Source organism: Dermacentor andersoni, chromosome 3 (genome assembly GCF_023375885.2).
Source record: "Dermacentor andersoni chromosome 3, qqDerAnde1_hic_scaffold, whole genome shotgun sequence".
NCBI lineage: Eukaryota > Metazoa > Arthropoda > Arachnida > Ixodida > Ixodidae > Dermacentor > Dermacentor andersoni.
The window spans coordinates 77,400,501-77,419,258 of NC_092816.1; the positions used below are offsets into that span (position 1 = coordinate 77,400,501).

The following is an 18,758-nucleotide window of genomic DNA, read 5'->3' on the forward strand; positions in this document are numbered from 1 at the left end:
CGTAACCTTATGCTTTCTCCAAGCACACACCTACCTTAGAAACGCCGTCTTACATCACTGCTACCCGTGTTTATACTCAACTGCGTGTAAAGCGCGCGGACAGAGAGCAACGCTGCGACACGTGCTCTGGGAATGTGGCGGCAACAACGGTACTGAAACCACCTCCGTTCTCGACGCAGCCATAACCGCGGCCGCTACCAGAGCACAGGAATCCTAGAGCTCGCTTCTTCCCGACGACGCCCCAGCTGCGGGGCCGCCGGGGACCTTCTCCATTGGCGTCGCCGCCACTGGGAAGCGGTTCTCAAAAGTTAGGACTCGGAAGACCGGCTCTGTGCCGTCCAGCAAGTCGAAGATGCCACCCGAGTCCAAGGACTTCAAGTCGCCATCTGAGGCCACCACAACAAAAACTGCCGGACCATTCTTTTTATTAAAGGGTCTTCTTCTTCATCATTGTGTTGAAAATAATACATATCTTCAACATCTCAAGCATCATTGAACCAAAAGCAGCAGTCAGCCTTACTTCAGTCAGAGGAAGGCTAATCAAGAACGTCATCACTAATACAAACCGCCCTTGCCCGCATCTTGAGACAAGCAAATAAAGACCTTGAGAAATCCGCCTTTTCACTGGGTGCCAAAATTGATTGATTCTTTTATCGTTAAGAGGAAGCTTTAGCTCGGGCCCAACTCCGACACGGCCTATTCAAATACATGTAAAACGCAAAAACGTTTTTATGAGATAACCCCTGGACCGATTTTGATGAAATTTGTTGCATTTGAAAGAGAAAGTTAAATTCTAGTGACTGTTGCAAGCGGAATTTCGATTTAGGGCTTGAATTTTCTTAAATCAATTTTCAAATATTTGACCGTTTGAAAAAAATGGAAGCACAAAGTTTACAAATTCGTAGCTCTGCATCAAGAACTGATATCGCGGTTCTGTAAACGGCATCCATTAGATCATTCAAAGCGGACAAATTCAATATGTCATTTTACATCTTACGTGAATTTGTTACGTCGGTTACAACGGTTTTGCAAAAGTTGTATTTCGCTATGATTAAATTTTTTTATATTCATGTGTAACACATCAATTTTGTCCGCTTTAGATGTACTATAAGATGCAATTCACAGAATTGTATTATCATGTTTAGTGGTTGAGTTACAGAGTTGTAAACTTGATAGTTTCGTTTTTTGAATATTTTCAATTTTTGGCAATTTTTAATAAAAATTCACGACCTAACTCGAAAATTCGTAACCAACAGTCACTAGATTTTAACTTTGTCTTTTAAATGCAACAAACCTCGTCAAATTTGGTGCAGTGGTTGCCGAGAAAAACGAATTCTCCTTTTACATGTATTTAGATAGGAGCACTCGAGCTAAAGCTTCCTCTCAAGTCCCAACCCTCATGGAGAACATGAATCGTTTAGAGGCTGCCAAGTTGTCGTGGATGTATGTATAATGGCCAGACTAGTCATTGTTTAAGTGCACAGTGAGAAATGGAGCAGATCCCACACACTCTGGGATCGATGTTAGGCGACTCATCTTTCCAATAGCTGGTTATCTAAAATTGTTTGGAATCACGCAACTACATTAAGCTTCTTTTTAGTAGTATATGCACAGACAGTAATGTATGACCAGAAAAAATGAACACGTAAACGCAAGACATGTAGATGTTTCTTGAATCTAATAGAAGGCTTTTGCGCGAAATTGCATATCTGCTACAGCTGTTGAGTGTACATGTACAGCGTGGGATCTTCCAGTCTCACAGGAGTACAGAGCATCGCGGGTTCGAGCTTAGCGAGCCACAGGACCGTGTCAGTCGCTGCCTCTATAGCCGCTGCGTGCGAAAGCAGGCCCCAAGGGGCTACCGAGCGACGCGCACAATCACACAGCATTGCCCCGAATGGACGGAAACCCTTCATAGTCCCGCTCCAAAACCGTGCTTCTAAAACGCGTAATTCATGGTGCAAATAAATACTTTTGTAGTTTGATGACTGGTTTGGTAGAGCTGTCGCGATTGGAATGCTTACAGCACATGCCGGATCGCGAGAGAAAAATAATACCATGGCTTCTACAACGCCGCACGTCGTCTGCTTTTTAGCTTCATTGCGCGGCACAAAAGTAGAAAGAGCAGCTCTGCATGGCTTTTGCGCTTGCTTACACGCAAACAGCACATTTACTACTCGTTTTCCGAGCCTAAAATGAATCAGCTTTTATTTAACAAGTACCTAAAGAAACAATGCACTTATCGAAACCATTACAAACCTGGGCCGAGAAAACGATCGAGGCAGGAAAGGTACAAAAATGCTTCATTCATCATTTTAAATAAATCCTCTTCGTTTTATAGAGCATAAGATCTATGTATTGTTTAGTGTTTTCACAAATTTATTTTTCAAGAATGTAAGAGGTTTCTTTTTCATTCCTTTTCAAATATTTGATTTCCCTTTTTACTTTTTTTGCAGTCACACAGTACATGAACACGCCCGCCAGTAATATTAGGCATGCAACTTTGGCAAACTTTCTTCGTCGTAATTACTTTGGAGCAAAACAAAACACCATGGGACAAGCACGCAGGATGTTTGTTTGTAGCGGTGTGTCGCAGCGGTGTCCTGCTTTCAGGTGAAGCGTAGCGCAGTTTCAGCGATGCTCGCTGCAATCTTTCGTCGCCGCATCGCGGCTCAGAATAAAAATACGTGGATCAAATGGTGCATTGTAGACTCGCTGTAATATTTCCGGCAGAGTAGACCATCACATACAGTTTGGGAATTCACTGACGAGGGGCAGACGCACACGACTGGCGCTACTCGGCCCAGATCGAAGCGCGGGCAGCCATCTTCTTCACCGGCGGGATCACCGGCCGTCCGGCTCATGACGTCAATCTAGAGTGCGCGCCCATTAGTGGAAGCTCGTGTGCATCCGGCTTGCAGGAGTAAACGCCCATTTTATGAAAAGTCGCACTCGACTATAGCTTTGTATAGTCTTAAGAGCTAATGGCGAATACTAACCGGGCCGGGCCGGGCCGAAGTCTTGTGGGCCCGGGTCTAGTACAGGCCAGGTTTAATGAAAGCGGGCCGGCCTAGGGCGGCCCAAGACATGGTACTTTTGAGCTCGGGCTGGGCCCGGGGCTGAAAAACCGGCTCGAGCAGTGCTCTACTTTGGATATAGTGATGAGCATATTCTCATGTGATTATGGAAGATTGAGTAAAACAGCTTAAGGCATAACCTGCATCTTTGCTCAAGCAAAAGAATCCAGTCAAGTTCTTTTTACAGCGAAGCTGCATGTGGCTAGCCGATTCGGCCGTCCGTCCGTCCGTCCGTCCGTCTGTGTGTTGTCCCTACGCCGGAAACTGCTCCGGTGCAACCTCATGGGCACACTCGAAAAAAAAAAAGTCGCGGTGGTCGCTCTGAATCTAATCATATTATCAACCATGTTATGACGCATGACCTTCGTGGCCATATACAAAACGTAGGATGGCGGCGCTCCTTCGCACCCACTGGACGGTTAGAAAAGCATAATAAAACGCAATAGTGTACGCACCAATCGTCGAGTTTAACGTCGACCTAGTGCACCCCAACGGCAAGTGGATTGTATCCTTCCCATTGGAACAGTTTGGAAATAAGTGCTACTCGGACGTCAATGTGCCGACTACGCATTACCGCTCGTGTATAAGTTTAACCTTTGGCAATAACTTGTCTAGCGCCACAGCTGAACCGATCGCGGTGTACCACAGCGACCACAAATCTACGGTCACCGTGGTAGCGAATTAGACAAAATAAAGGCGACAAAAACCACAGAGGTACGTGCATGTGTCTTTATTCAACCAATATAACAATCCTATAGCAATCAATGTAAGTCAATATAGTTATCAATATAGTAATCCCATTACAGCTTCCTGGTTGTCCTTTTTCACAGAGTAAAAGGGCACTAAGTTTTTCTTCCTTGCTCTTAGAAAGTAGTTGTATGCCCCCAGGACGAACCTTGCCGCGACGGATTATATTTCTTTAAGTGCCATATTAAGCACATCAAAAGATAGATCTCACACAGGGCAAGTCTAATCCAAAACTGGTAAAACTTGTTTATACGCTGCTTGTTTTACGGTAATGCTCACGCGTTTCAAATGTTGTTGTAAGAAGCCAAGGTCATGCCCTGCTCTTCTACTTACGGTATTAACATGTTGTGACCAAGGGCCATCCTCTGACAGCACAACACCTGAATGTTTGACAGAGTAACTATTTTTTTCATTTTTTGGATACTTACCAAATTGATTCGTTATATCTGATTTTGTTATATTTTTCTAGTAACGCTAACGAGCTCACATTTATTTATGTTCAGGAACATCCTATCAGTGGCCCACTATTTTTCTACGCGCTTCAGATCAGCCGTCAATGGAAAACAATGTGTCATTGGTCAATGTGTCAACTTCTAAAAACCACTCGTTTTGTATTTGCTATTTATGATACGGACGCAGCTAAGGAATGCGGCTATCAACTACCAAAGTCAGTGACGTCAGCAGACCCACTTCCACCCCAGGATATAAAAGCGGATATTCATGCCGAGCCCTTCAGTGGACTTGGTGGCACCGTCTCGGGACACATGTTCATGCACGTCTTTTTTGTTGCACAGATTGCGTGGTGGCAAGTCGGTATTAGCCTCGGATCAACCGCGCATGCCTCGCCGGGAAGTAAGCAGTCGACAATGGCTGTCACCTTGCGGCCATTCCAAGGAAATTTCCGGGACCTACTGACCACGGACGCAGCTCAGGAATGCGGCTATCAACTACCAAAGTCAGTGACGCCAGCAGACCCACTTCCACCCCAGGATATAAAAGCGGATATTCATGCCGAGCCCTTCAGTGGACTTGGTGGCACCGTCTCGGGACACATGTTCATGCACGTCTTTTTTGTTGCACAGATTGCGTGGTGGCAAGTCGGTATTAGCCTCGGATCAACCGCGCATGCCTCGCCGGGAAGTGAGCAGTCCACAATGGCTGTAACCTTGCGGCCATTCCAAGGAAATTTCCGGGACCTACTGACCACGGACGCAGCTCAGGAATGCGGCTATCAACTACCAAAGTCAGTGACGTCAGCAGACCCACTTCCACCCCAGGATATAAAAGCGGATATTCATGCCGAGCCCTTCAGTGGACTTGGTGGCACCGTCTCGGGACACATGTTCATGCACGTCTTTTTTGTTGCACGGGTTGGTGAGAAGTATTTCGTATATTCTGTTCGAGATGATGATATCACCCTGACGGTGCTACCGAGTCCACGATTTCTTGCTGGTTTGGTGTGTGAATGTTTAGATGTTATAAGACTGTTACTGCTAATGTCAGAAGATGTAGAACTTAATCCAGGACCGCACTCTGACTCAGACAGTGACGAAGGCACGAACATTGACTTACTGAAGAAGATACTAAAAGAACAAAGTAAAACAAATAAGACATTGAAGGATTTGGCTTCTAACTTGCACCAAGTGGAAAAAACAGTAGCCGGTTCACGAACAAGAATGACGGCCATTGTGGATGAGCTATCTCGATTTTGGTAATGCGAACAAAAAATATCGGAATGGGAAAGTTGTTGCAAATGCATGAACTCGGTATTAAAGTGGATGATCTGGAGAATAGAAGTCGCCGAAATTACTTAGTAATTTATGGCGTTACTGAAGACTCAGACGAGGAGGCGAGAACACTAGAAAACAATATAAAAGAAGGTATATTCAAGGATATGCTCGGCCTTGAAGTTATATCTATTGAAAGAATTCATAGGATTGGCAATCGTTGCGGTCAGCGCCCATGCCCAATCATTCTTCGACTTTTCGATTGCAGAGAAAAAACCAAAATTCTTTCTTGCTGTAACAAACTCAAGGGCACACCGATATCAGTATCAGATTTCTCAAAAAGAATAAGAGACATTCGATCTAACTTGTGGCGTTCAACGGCAATTGAACGGGCAAACGGTACAAAATCCTCACTATCATTTGATAAACTAAGACTGAACGGACGCATTTACACGTGGGATACCGATAAACGCACCAGAGTAGAAATAACAAGAAACATTGCATCTAGCTTTAGTGATTCCCACACCTCGTCATCGGCACAGGGTAGCACGAAAGAACGCAGAAAGAAATGGCAAGGTAACAAGACACAACGGATTTCTGCGCCGCTTTCGATATTGTGCCTGAATGCTCGTATAAAATTGTGTCATTAATAAAATTGATAAATTAGAAGAGACAATCATACTGTATAGTCCGGATATTGTAATAATTACCGAAACATGGCTACATGTCCAAATACATGATACTGAAATTGCGCCTGCCTCATATTCATTTATACGCACAGATCGTGACTGCCGAGGAGGCGGCGTAGCTATTATGATAAAAAGCAGTTTAACATTTCAAGAAGAGCCTGGAATAGCTAACCATGAAAGTGCCTGGTGCACAATTCAGTTTTATAATACGTCATTGTTAATAGGTGCTATATACAGACACCCTGAAGCGCCTGAGGAATACCTTTTGAAAGTGTATAATTACCTACACAGCAAAATTAATAACCGTACAAAGCTGTTATTAACTGCGGGATTTTAATCTAGCTGGGATAGATTGGAATACGTTAACTATCGGCAACATAGATGCAAGAAACTGTGAGCGCCTGTTTGACATAATGTCTAGTTTTTCATTATCACAGATTGTTAAACAACCTACGCGTGTCTAAGGAAATGCCTGTTCAGTACTTGAGCTTGCTTTAGTATCGCAGTCAATAACACCACATATACGCTTTGAAGAAGGGATTTCAGATCATAAGATGCTGGTTCTAACATTTTTTACTCTGCGTATGAGCGCTGAGTGTAAGACCAAACCATCTCGAATAGCTTTGAAGGACTATAGCCGAGCTAATGATGAGAGTGTTATTGACTACTTAGAGGAAACCTTGGATGGTTTCCCAGCTGAATCCTGCGGAGGCATTAATGGCCTTTGGATAAAACTAAAAGAGGCTATAATGCATTGCGAAAATTTCATACCTACAAAATTCAAAAGAACTGAGCGGGAAACACCGTGGATCACGCGGAGCATAATTCACCAAAAACGAAAACTAAAAAGACGTCGAAGAAAAAGGATAAATTCTGCGGAGATAATAGAGCTCGCATGCAAATTGAAATGAGAAAGAACGGCTGCAAAAGGCGACTTCTTTTCAAATAAGTTAACAAATTTCATAAGAAATCAACCGCAAAAGTTTTGGCGCTACTTGTCGAAGCCAGAAGGCGTGAGCAGTAAAATAGAAGTGGCAGGTTTGGTCATAGAAGACATGCGCGTTGTAGCAAATACATTTAACACCTATTTCCAATCCGTTTTCACGCGCTGGCCAATATCGAGTGCGCCCGTGACAGCCGCTGACATCCGGATGGGCGGAGTTGGGATAACAGAGTCGGGCATTTTAAACTTGCTTTTGGAAATAGACACCAAGAAGGCGCCGGGGCCCGATAATATATCAAATGTATTTTTGAAACGATACACGCAGCAGCTGTCTCCCTCTTTGCAGATTATATTTTCTGAATCGCTGAGTACAACCTCACTTCCCAAGGATTGGCTATGTGCCAAAGTAATACCCCTTCATAAAGAAGGCAATAAATTACACGTGGAAACATATAGACCAATATCACTAACCGGTTGCTGCTGTAAATTAATGGAACACATAGTAAGTAAAACCGTCATGACATACAAGAAAATGACATATTATATCCTAAGCAACACGGTTTTAGAAAACGCTTGTCAACTATAACACGATTATTAGATATAACACATGACTTCGCATCAATAATTAACTCCAAATTCCAAGCTGATGCTATTATTATTGACTTTTCGAAGGCTAATGCTCGCGTCGTGCACTGTAAACTAATCGAGAAAATAAAGTCTATCGGAATTGAACACAATGTAGTAGAATGGATAGCAGCCTATCTGTCAAACCGAACTCAATATGTTACCATAAATAATTATGACTCGGACCAACTCGAAGTTTATTCAGGGGTACCACAGGGGTCCGTATTGGGGCCATTATTATTTCTCATATACGTTAACGACACCTCTGATTGTGCAGAAAATGGAGTAAAATTGCGGCTCTTCGCCGATGACTTGGTAATTTATACAAGCGTGCAAGGAATGAAGGACCAGCTTAGACTAAATACTACACTAAGCAATATAGCCCGCTGGTGTGACATGTGGGGAATGGAAATTAAACTTAAGAAAACACAGTATATGACCATAACTCATAGAAAGTCGATCTTTAAGTTCAATTATACATTAATGATTACAAAGACGGTGCCGAATAAAACAACACACGAAGAAGGGGGACACGAGACAGCACGTAGGCACACTAACAACTGAGTGTTTTATTTCTTGACATAGTAATATATAGCTGCTGTCAAGGTTCAAAACAAGAATAAACAGGGCAGTCATCTGCATCGCACAGGGAAGCCAAGATACAGAATAACTTCTAAGCGTCGCTCTCAAGATACGCCAGTTCCTTTGTCGAAAGAGAAACTGAGGCTTCACTGATACAATCAACACCACGCTTTTTGATCTCAAGCGCTTCCAATATCTCCCTTGTCAGTTGATGATCAGCTCTGTTCAGAACACTGGTTCTATCAAAATCTGGGATGCACTTGTGAGCCTTACAATGCGCACTTATATGACCAGAAAGCTGGTTTTCCATCTTATCTCTATGCTCATGCAATCTGTCATTCAGACATCTGCCCGTTTGGCCCACATATGATGAACCACACGACAAGGGAACCGAATAAACTACTTTCTTTACACATCCGACATGTTTCTGCCCATGTTTTTTTTGCGCACACCTGTTTGTTTTCCCGATTTCCTGCGTTCACTTTGGCACACATCAGACCAAGACGTTCCGGAGCGGAAAATATAACATGAACACCATCTCGTTTACCTACTTTGTTGAGATCCGTGAACATATGGATTAATGGCACACCTGGTTTCAGAAGGGCCTGCTTGACCTGGTTTACAACGCTAGGTTGCTTGAGCTGTTTGAGCATTTTTTCCGCAACAGATACGATCACATGGTGAGGATAACTTGGCCCATTGAGGCGGCTGACAGGTCTAGGGTAACCAATGGTTCTGCATAATTTTACTGGCTGCGGCCCTAGCTTCGTCGAAAATGAACTTATTCGAAGAACCTCGCCGCGTAAGCTTTTGACGGCGACTGTGCCAATCAGCACCTGTATTTTTTTCATACTGCACACAATTTTTTTAATGAATGGCCTTCCAGCCAACGTCATGCGGTGCTTCTGCCTGGCTAATATCCAGAACAGCCATCGCAAACATGATGCATTGAGTAAAGGAACTCAACTCGCATGTATTACATCATTATTATCACAAATGAGGTATAATAAATAATTATAAACAATTAAAGGATAATAAGATTGCATATGAAATCTTACTCAAATGTCAAGACTACTTGAAAACTTCGGCACCTCGTCTCGTGTATACCTCGCTAAGCTTACCCAGCAACTCAAAGGGCGACATTCGAGGTCTAAATTGACGTGTCTTGCTGCACCATGGCAGAAGAGGGAATGTGTGGCTTAGTGAGACCCTATGAAAGGTTCAACCGCCATTGTGCGGCAATCTTATATTTTAATTAAAGGCAGTGGAGAAAATGATAAATGATGCTCAGGGGCACTGGCACGATAACAAGACCACCGCGCCGATGTGGGTCGTAAACGATTCTAATAACAGAACATTTCTAGCAAACCCTCAAAGCCCTTTCTCATTCGTAATGCAAAAACGAGTAAGTCGTGCAGACATGGACACAAGAGAAGAGAGGAAATATTCATAATGCAAAAAAGGGTCACGCGTGCAGACACGGACACAAGAGAAGAAGGATTCACAATGCAAAAAAGGGGTAAGACGTGCAGACACAGACACAAGAGAAGGATTCATAATTCTAAAAAAAGATAAGGCGTGCCGACACGCACACAAGAGAAGGATCCATAATGCAAAAAAGGGTAAGACGTGCAGACACAGACACAAGAGAAGAAGGATTCATAATGCAAAAAAAGGTAAGGCGTGCCGACACGCACACAAGAGAAGAAGGATTCATAATGCAAAAAAGGGTAAGACATGCAGACACGAACACAAGAGAAGAAGGATTCATAATGCAAAAAAGGGTAAGGCGTGCAGGCACAAACACAAGATAAGAGAAGAAGGATTCATAATGCAAGAAAAGGTAAGGCGTGCAGACACGGACACAAGAGAAGAGAAGAAGGATTCATAATGCAAGAAAGGGTAAGGCGTGCAGACACGGACACAAGAGAAGAGAAGGATTCATAATGCAAGAAAGGGTAAGGCGTGCAGACACGGATACAAGAGGTGAACGATTCATAATGCAAAAAGGGTAAGACGTGCAGACACGGACACAAGAGAAGAGAAGGAGGATTCATAATGCAAAAAAGGGTAAGGCGTGCAAACACGGACACAAGAGAGGAGAAGGATTCATAATGCAAAAAAAAGGGTAAGGCGTGCAGACACGGACACAAGAGAAAAAGGCTTCATAATGAAAAAAGGGTAAGGCGTGCAGACATGGACACCGAAGAGAAGGATTCACAATGCAAAAAAGGGTAAGGGGTGCAGACACGGACACAAGAGAAGAAGGATTCATAATGCAAAAAGGGTAAGGCGTGCAGACACGGACACAAGAGAAGAGAAGAAGGATTCATAATGCAATGAAAGGGTAAGGCGTGCGGACACGGACACAAGAGAAAATGGATTCATAATGAAAAAAGGGTAAGGCATGCAGACATGGGCACAAGAGAAAAGAAGGATTCATAATGCAAAAAAGGGTAAGGCGTGCAGACACGGACACAGGAAAAGAGGATTCATCATGCAAGAAAGGGTAAGGCGTGCGGACACGGACACAAGGGAAGAGAACCCTTTTTTGCTTTATGAATCATTATCAACTAGCTCAGTTTCTGTCCTTCCACGCCTTTCTCATGTTTCTTCAATTGTTCCAACATGTTATATTTAAGGTAGCAGAATATTCTCACAGTATAACCGAAGTAACTAACCGAAGTAACTAACCACAGTAACTAACCAAATAACCGAAGCACCAGTAACTATATTACGGTTCTGTGACCTGACTCGGCAATAGATTGAGTTAAGAACTCAACAGCATAATGCTATAGCGTATGTGTTGATTGCGGAAATAACTGTAAAAAGGTCTGCGGTTGGGTTCTCTCTTTTTACACGACAGGCTACATTAACACGTCCCTGTGTGTTTTCGCACGATATTTCCAATGCTCCTCTGCGTGCGTAAAAGGATCTGGTAAAAGGATATGAATACCTTCGGTATTTCTGAAATTTTGTGAGGTCATATGGGAATGGTTCCAATGAAAAGACACATGCGCTTCATATTGAGGATATAATTCTTAGTTTTCGAGGTAGCGGTTTGTACTAGGCAAACAAGCATGTGCAATATTTCGGACCGCCTTCACTGCACCCAAGATAAGGTACGTAAAAATAATGCTTTGATATAATGCGAATGTACTCCGTCAAATAGTTTCAACTATATTCCTTTGTACGATACTACGTCTGCGGCTGCTGGTGTTTTTGCTACTTTTCTTTCTTTTAGTTGTGCACACTGGAGGCTAATTATTTTCTTCTGGTACGTATCAAGCAGCACAAGAGTCGCAAGAACACGCAATTCGCATGACACAGCTGCAGAGGCAAGAATATTTTTAGTGATATCTTCATAAATCTTCGCCTTAAGAAAGAAATCAACTTTCAACACAGGTTATCGGGATCTATTGTCAAAAATACGTTATACCTAAAGAGCAAAGGAATTTTGGAAGCACGTTCGCATGTTCAAGAAAGCAGCCAGCTATTTTTTGTACGCAAACGTTTGTGCAGATAGAAAAAGAAAAACCAAGAACTGTTACTAAATAACCTGGATCTTGTAATATGCCACCTGGCGGAACACTGCCAGACTAAGCAGTGAAAAAGCGGTAAAAAAAGAGAAGGAGCAACAGATTTCGAACGTGCTTCGAACCTAACTCGCATTCGCGGTGTCACTGATCTTGATCTGCCATCGGTAAGAGCGCTAGGCCATAGAGAAAGAAATTCAACAAGAGGGGACGCTCGACGAAAGCTGGCAACAAGAAACACGCCACAGCTAGTGGTAATCTCATCCGTTAGTTGACGCGAGAATTGGAAAAAAAAGAATGTGAAATGGACTTACAGATAATGGTTTTATTTGTATTTATTCTTTCCAGCTAAAAGTCAAACGTTTTGCGTATAAATGAACTTATACTTTGCGACTTATTTTTTCTTGTGTCACCTAGCAACAAGCTAATGGCACGAACTGGGCGCGACAGATGCATGCGTCAAGTTCCAGTCACGCCATCGAAGCCAGCGAGCGCTGGTTGGGCATGGGGAATTCGCGTGTTCGGCGACCCGTCGACCCACCGCTACCGAAACCATGGAAGTTGTATCCGAGAGTCACCCGAGACCCCTGCCTGACGAGGCCTTGCGTGGGCCGTCTCCCGTCCTCTCGGAGCAACTCCAGAATCGAGAATCCCAGTGGCAAGCGGTCGTTTCCCTTCATCAGAAACGCCGCCTGCAAAAACAACAATCCTTGGTGAGCAAAACCCAGTCGGGCGAACCCCGGCATCGAAAACCACGCCGTTAGGGCTAGCTCTAAGCCAGGCGCCAGCGGCCGCCGCGAAAGCCACGTCGCAAGTTACCTGCAAAGAGCGCAGAGCCGGAACACCTATTTCTGAAGACGCGGCTGCAAGGAGCAGGCCTCGCCGACACGCGCCTCCACTCCTGCGCACTGACATGAATCATTATCCGCCCCACCCCGGGCTTCATCGTTCGAAAACTACAGACCCACCAAGTGGCCAAGGCGATCGTCCAAGCCACCGGAGGCGCACCGACCTGCAAGGGGGACGACTTGATCGTCCGCCTGCGACATGGCTCGAACATCATCATCGTGAGCACCCCTGACGAGGCTACGGTGGCCACCCTTATGAAAATTACGAGCCTCACCTTTCACGGACGATCGCACACTATGAAGGTGTATCTATCAATAACCGAGGGCCTGCTTAAAGGTGTCGTACACGGCATCGACGCAGGCACCGGCGAAGAAGGGCTTATGGTGAATCTTCGGGTCCGCACACATGGAGTCCGCATCGTGCGGGCCCGCATGCTGGGACAATCCCAGACAGCCCTATTCCACTTCGAGAGACCGCAGGTGCCTAGATTTGTGTACTTCGACGGAGGGGAGATGCCTTGCCGAGACTACCAGCCGACAAGGCAGTTCTGCTCCATCTGTAGAACCACCGGACACCGACCAGACGTCTGCGCCAACCCAACGGTTCGTGCGTGGAACGTTTGCAACCACCTTAACCTAGATGCCGGCCGCACTTGTGCTCCGAAGTGCGCCCTGTGCGGAGGAGCAGATCTCACGCCTGCCACAGAGTGCAACAACAGGCTCAAGCGCATTCCCCCGAGATTGAAGCCTGCCTCCACCACCACACCCAAAACCCAATGACAGCCCCGCTCGGTCACTCAATCGACCGAGGCGGCATTCGCCCACGATGGTTCTGAGCGGGAAAACTCCGACTTCGACTACTCGCAGTCTTCGAGCATCTACAGATCCCGGTCCGGTTCCAATCCGATGTCCAGGTCCCGCTACTGCTCTCGCCCCCGGCCTCACTTTCGGTCGCCCAGACGGTGATCTCGGTTGACGCCCAAGCAAGGACAGCATGCAGCACCAACCACCGCGGCACTCAAAGACAAGGGGCCCCAGCAGCACCAACGAAAGTCCAAGGAAGCCTCACTCAAGAGGACTACCACCAAAGAACGCTAGGTAAGCTGGTCAGCAGTAGCCTCCTCCTCGTATAAAAAACCCCAGACGCCACCATCTATGAAATTTGAACAGGAACTCGCGACCATGTGCGCACAGATACAAGCACTCACACAAGAAAACAGACAACTCAAAAAACAAGTGATACAGCTCACACAAATGCCACAATAGATGGTTCCACACAAGGCCATCATTGACCTACAAACCATCCGCACCCAGGTGCAAGCCTTCATGGACGCTACACGCGCCCAGTTGGAACAAATAACACAGACTGCAATACAATGCACAGAGGCAGCAATAAAACACATGGAAGCCGCTGTAGACAGCAAGCTTAAGAACCAGCTTCACTCCATAAAACTATGAAAGACACTACGACAGAACCTTTACAAGGCTACATCTGTAGCTGCACCGAACCAAATCGTAACATCACCGACCACAACATCCAACAATGCCTAGACCACACAGGCAAGTAAAAGTAATTTGGCAATGGAACTACCGTGGGTACCGAAGGAAGAAAGGGCTGCTCACACAATTGATCGCTCATTCCTCAAAGTCAGCTGGGGTCACAGCTCTAAAAGAGCGTGGTACCCGACCAACACTACATGGCTACGAAGAATACCACACAAGTCAAGACGACAAGCGGAAGGTAGCCACACTAGTAAACAGAAACATCATAACCATACAACACAAACACATAGACAACGTGGACAGACTACATGTACTTCTCGAAATAGTATGCAAAAGTAACCAGAAACAGAACGCCTTCGTCCTCAACATTTACTGCCCCCCCCCCCAGCCAAAGGCGGGCAAACATAAGAAAACTTTTTGGGGACACCTTCCGCCTCGCTAAAGACAGTCCGTTGGTAATCACAGGCAATTTTAACGCTCAGAACACGCTATGAGGGTACCAGAGGCAAGATTGGAAGGGTCTCCAGCTAGAAACACGAATTGAACAGCGTCACCTCACACTCATCACTGACCCGAACATACCGACGGGGGAAGGGAACAGCGTAACACGCGACACCACTCCCGACCTCGCCTTCGTCATTCAAACCACGCGAGCCGAATGGCTCAACACACTCGAAAAGTTAGGCAGTGATCACTACATATAGCATAACACAACAGACTGGACGCCTGCGCAGGCAGATCGGCACAGCTAAACTCACTGATTGGCGAAAAATCAGGGAAGCCCAAGAACAGGACATCGACACAATCACGAACCTGGAAGACTGGTGCCACAACCTCCGTCGGCGTAAACAACGCCACACAAAGGAAATCGCCAGAACGGAAGAGACCCCAGAGGTGGATGGATCCCACTTACTACACCTGTGGGATGCCAAACGAGGCCTTACCCGCCGCTGGAAAAAACATAAATACAACACGAAAGCGGACACGCATACAACAAATAACAGCGGAAGCAGAAGAATATGCCATGCAACTCGCCTCCGCAAACTGGTATAGATTCTGCGACTCCTTTGGTGGCACCCTGAATACGGCCAAGACGTGGCCCATCCTCAAAGCCATCCTGGACCCTACCAAAACCAAAGAAAAAGGACACAGGGCTCTGGAGCGATTACTACACACCTACTCAGGTAGCCAACAATACCTCATCGATGCCATCAAGACCAAGTGCTATGGAGATCCCGCTCTTACACCACCATGTAGAACACCCTACACAAAACAACCCAACCCACTAATGGACGAACCTATCACAGAAAACGAAATGAGAGCGGTCATCGCAGCCACCACCCTAACACAGCGGCGGGCACGGACCAGATCACGAACTCCATAATGAGAAGCCTGAGCGACAAGTCTATCTCCGCGCTCACTGCCTTTCTCAACCAACACTGGGAATAAGGTACGGTGCCGGCGATGTGGAAACACGCACGAATAATCATGATCCCCAAGCCGGGCAAGGAATTGGCAACTGAAAACCTCAGACCCATCACTCTCACGCCCAGCCTCGGCAAGGTGTACGAAAATATTATAGACACGAGACTACGGAGACACTTAAAAGATAACAAGCACCTGCTGGACACCATGTTTGGTTTCCACGCAGGCCTGCCCACAGAAGATGTGCCACTCCAAATCAAGGAAGAAGTCCTCAGCAACGTTTCTCGCAGCGGCGAACGCGTCCTCCTAGCAATCTACATCAAAGGGGCTTTCGAGAACGTCAGCCATCAAGCAATCCTAGAAGGGCTGGCCAACACCAACTCCGGCCAGCGAACGTACAAGTATGTTCAGAGCTTCCCGAGTCACCGCCCGGTGGAGCTGAAGATGGGAGAGATCCAGACTCCAGTGTACCACCCTCCCAACAAGGGCACGCCACAAGGTGTGTCATCTCTCCCACTCTGTTCAACGTCGCCATGATCGGTCTCGCAAGCAAACTGCAGGACGTAGCAAGTCTTCGGCACGCAATCTAAGCAGACGACATAACGCTCTGGACCACAACAGGGTCCCTCGTTGAAAAAGAACAGCAGCAAATCTCATCCAAGAATACGTCAGCCAACGGGGAATACAATGCTCACCCGAGAAATCTGCTCTCCTACGGGTCTGGAGAGGCCGTGGTAACCACACAGTCCCCACAGACCCAACAAGGAAACTCGAGGTACGCCTCAACGGGGGCCTCATACCAAAGAAGCTATTGTCCAGGGTACTGGGCATGCGGCTGCAGTCCAACCAGCGGGCCACACACACCCTTATACTCCTCGAAACCAGTGTCAAGGCGATATCACGCATGATCTCCCGGGTAACATTCAAGAACAGAGGCATGAAGGAAAGGGACACCCTTCTTCTGGTCAGAAGTCTGGTGGTGAGCAGAATCACATACAGCCTGCCCTACTACCATCTCACACAGTCCGAGACGAAGCAGGCCGACACACTTTTGAGGGTGGCTTTTAAGACCGCTCTCCACCTGCCGATTAGTGCATCGACTGAAAAATTATTGGCCCTAGGGTTGCAGAACACCCTCAGCAAACTGACAGAAGCCCTTTACGTCTCGCAGCAACAGAGACGCGCGGACTCGCACGCGCTGGCAGGTCCTACCAACCTTGGTGTTCCCAGCTATAACAACACGAACCCAAGAAACCGGCTTGATATCTCGTCACGTCCCGGAGAGGTTTCACAATGGCCCGATACCACGCAACATGGACCCTAACCTACACTCCGGCAGGAGGAGAGCAAGGGCCCAGTACATTGAGAAAGCTTTCAGGTTCAATACCACGGCCTGTTTTACGGACGCCGCCATGTATGGGACGAACAACAAGGGCGCAGTTGCAGTGGTATGCGATCACTGAGGCCACGTTACCTCCACTGCATCAACCCGCCCCTGCACGATTACGGAAGCCGAAGAGGTGGCCATCGCGTTAGCCATCCGCGAGGGCCTACACGCAAACCAACCACTGACGAACCTCACGGTTTCCCAGCAGGCCCGCCGCCACTTCCTACATCGAAGAATTGGAAGACGCTGCACAAGTTCTAGCCCAAATACTCAAGGAGGACCCTGAGAACTTCCTCATCCAAACCATTATCTGGATACCGGGCCACACTGGCATCATGGCCAACCTGCAGGCCGACAGAGCAGCTCGAGGATTCGTACGTAACCGAGCACTCATCACGCCGGCTGCAGATGACCCAGACCCTGTCGACCTCGAGTATTCAGCCATCGTGAACTACCGAGGGGCCCGATTTTTATTAGTCATATTATGAGAAGCCAACAAACACTGACACCAAGGACAATACAGGGGAAATTTCTTGTGCTTAATAAATGAAATAAAGAAACGATAAATTATTGGAAATTAAAGAGGATAAAAAAGCAACTTGCTGCAGGTTGGGACGATCCCACAACCTCCCACAAATCGGGCACCTCGGTTAACTCCCTTTCTTCTCGTTTATTACAAAACGAGGGGCTCGAATCCGGTAACATGATGCTTCAGGTAGCATGTGTGGGTTTATTGACCAGTTGCATTCACACAGAAAGCACCACGTTCTCGTGAAGCCTGTGGCAGAAAGGACGTTCCGCGTCCGCCTCCAACGTCTGTGAGTGGTGGCGCTGGCTAATACTCGCAGGGTTCTGCTAGGAAACACAAATACTCAAGAAAGTGGATGGGGAAACGGCGCCGCGGTAGCTCAATTGGTAGAGCATCGCACGCGAGATGCGAAAGTTGTGGGATCGTCCCCTACCTGCGGCAAGTTTTTTTTTCATCCACTTTCATTTCCATTAAGTTATCGTTTCCTTAGTTCATTTATTAAGCGCAAGTAATTTCCCCTTTACTTTCATTTCCATTAATTATACGTTTGCTTAGTTCATTTATTAAACACAAGTAATTTCCCCTATGTTGTCCTTGCTGTCAGTGTTTGTTGGCTTCTCATGATATGACTAATGAAAATCGGGCCCCCCGGTTAACCCCCTTTCTTCTCGTTCATTACAAAACGAAGGTCTCGAATCCGGCAACATTGATGCCTTCAGGTAGCATGTGTGGGTTTATTGACCAGTTGCCTTCACCCAGAAAACATCACGTTCTCGTGACGCCTGCGCAGAAAGGACGTTTCACGTCCGCCGCCAAGGTCTATGAGTGGTGGCGCTGACACTCCAAAGGTTATGCTAGGAAACATAAATACCCAAGAAAGTGGATGGAAAAACGGCGCCGCAGTAGCTCAATTGGTGGAGCATCACAAACAAAATGCGAAGGTTGTGGGATTGTCCCCCACCGGCGGCAAGTTATTTTTTCATCCACTTTCATTTCCATGAATTTATCGTTTCTTTAGTTGATTTATTAAGCGCAAGTAATTTCTCCTATGTTGTCCTTGGTGTCAATGTTTGTTGGCTTCTCATGGTATTTTTTTCGGTACTGACGCTTGTCGAAAACGCGACGAGCGATTGCCAAGAGT

General features: G+C 46.3%; 1 protein-coding gene across 1 annotated transcript in view; it reads right to left on the minus strand.

The window, feature by feature from the left end:
• The window catches only part of LOC126544652 (E3 ubiquitin-protein ligase MIB2-like), a 285,660-nt gene that overhangs the window by 156,309 nt on the left and 110,593 nt on the right, over positions 1–18,758 (minus strand). The gene's annotated exons all lie outside the window — the stretch shown is intronic.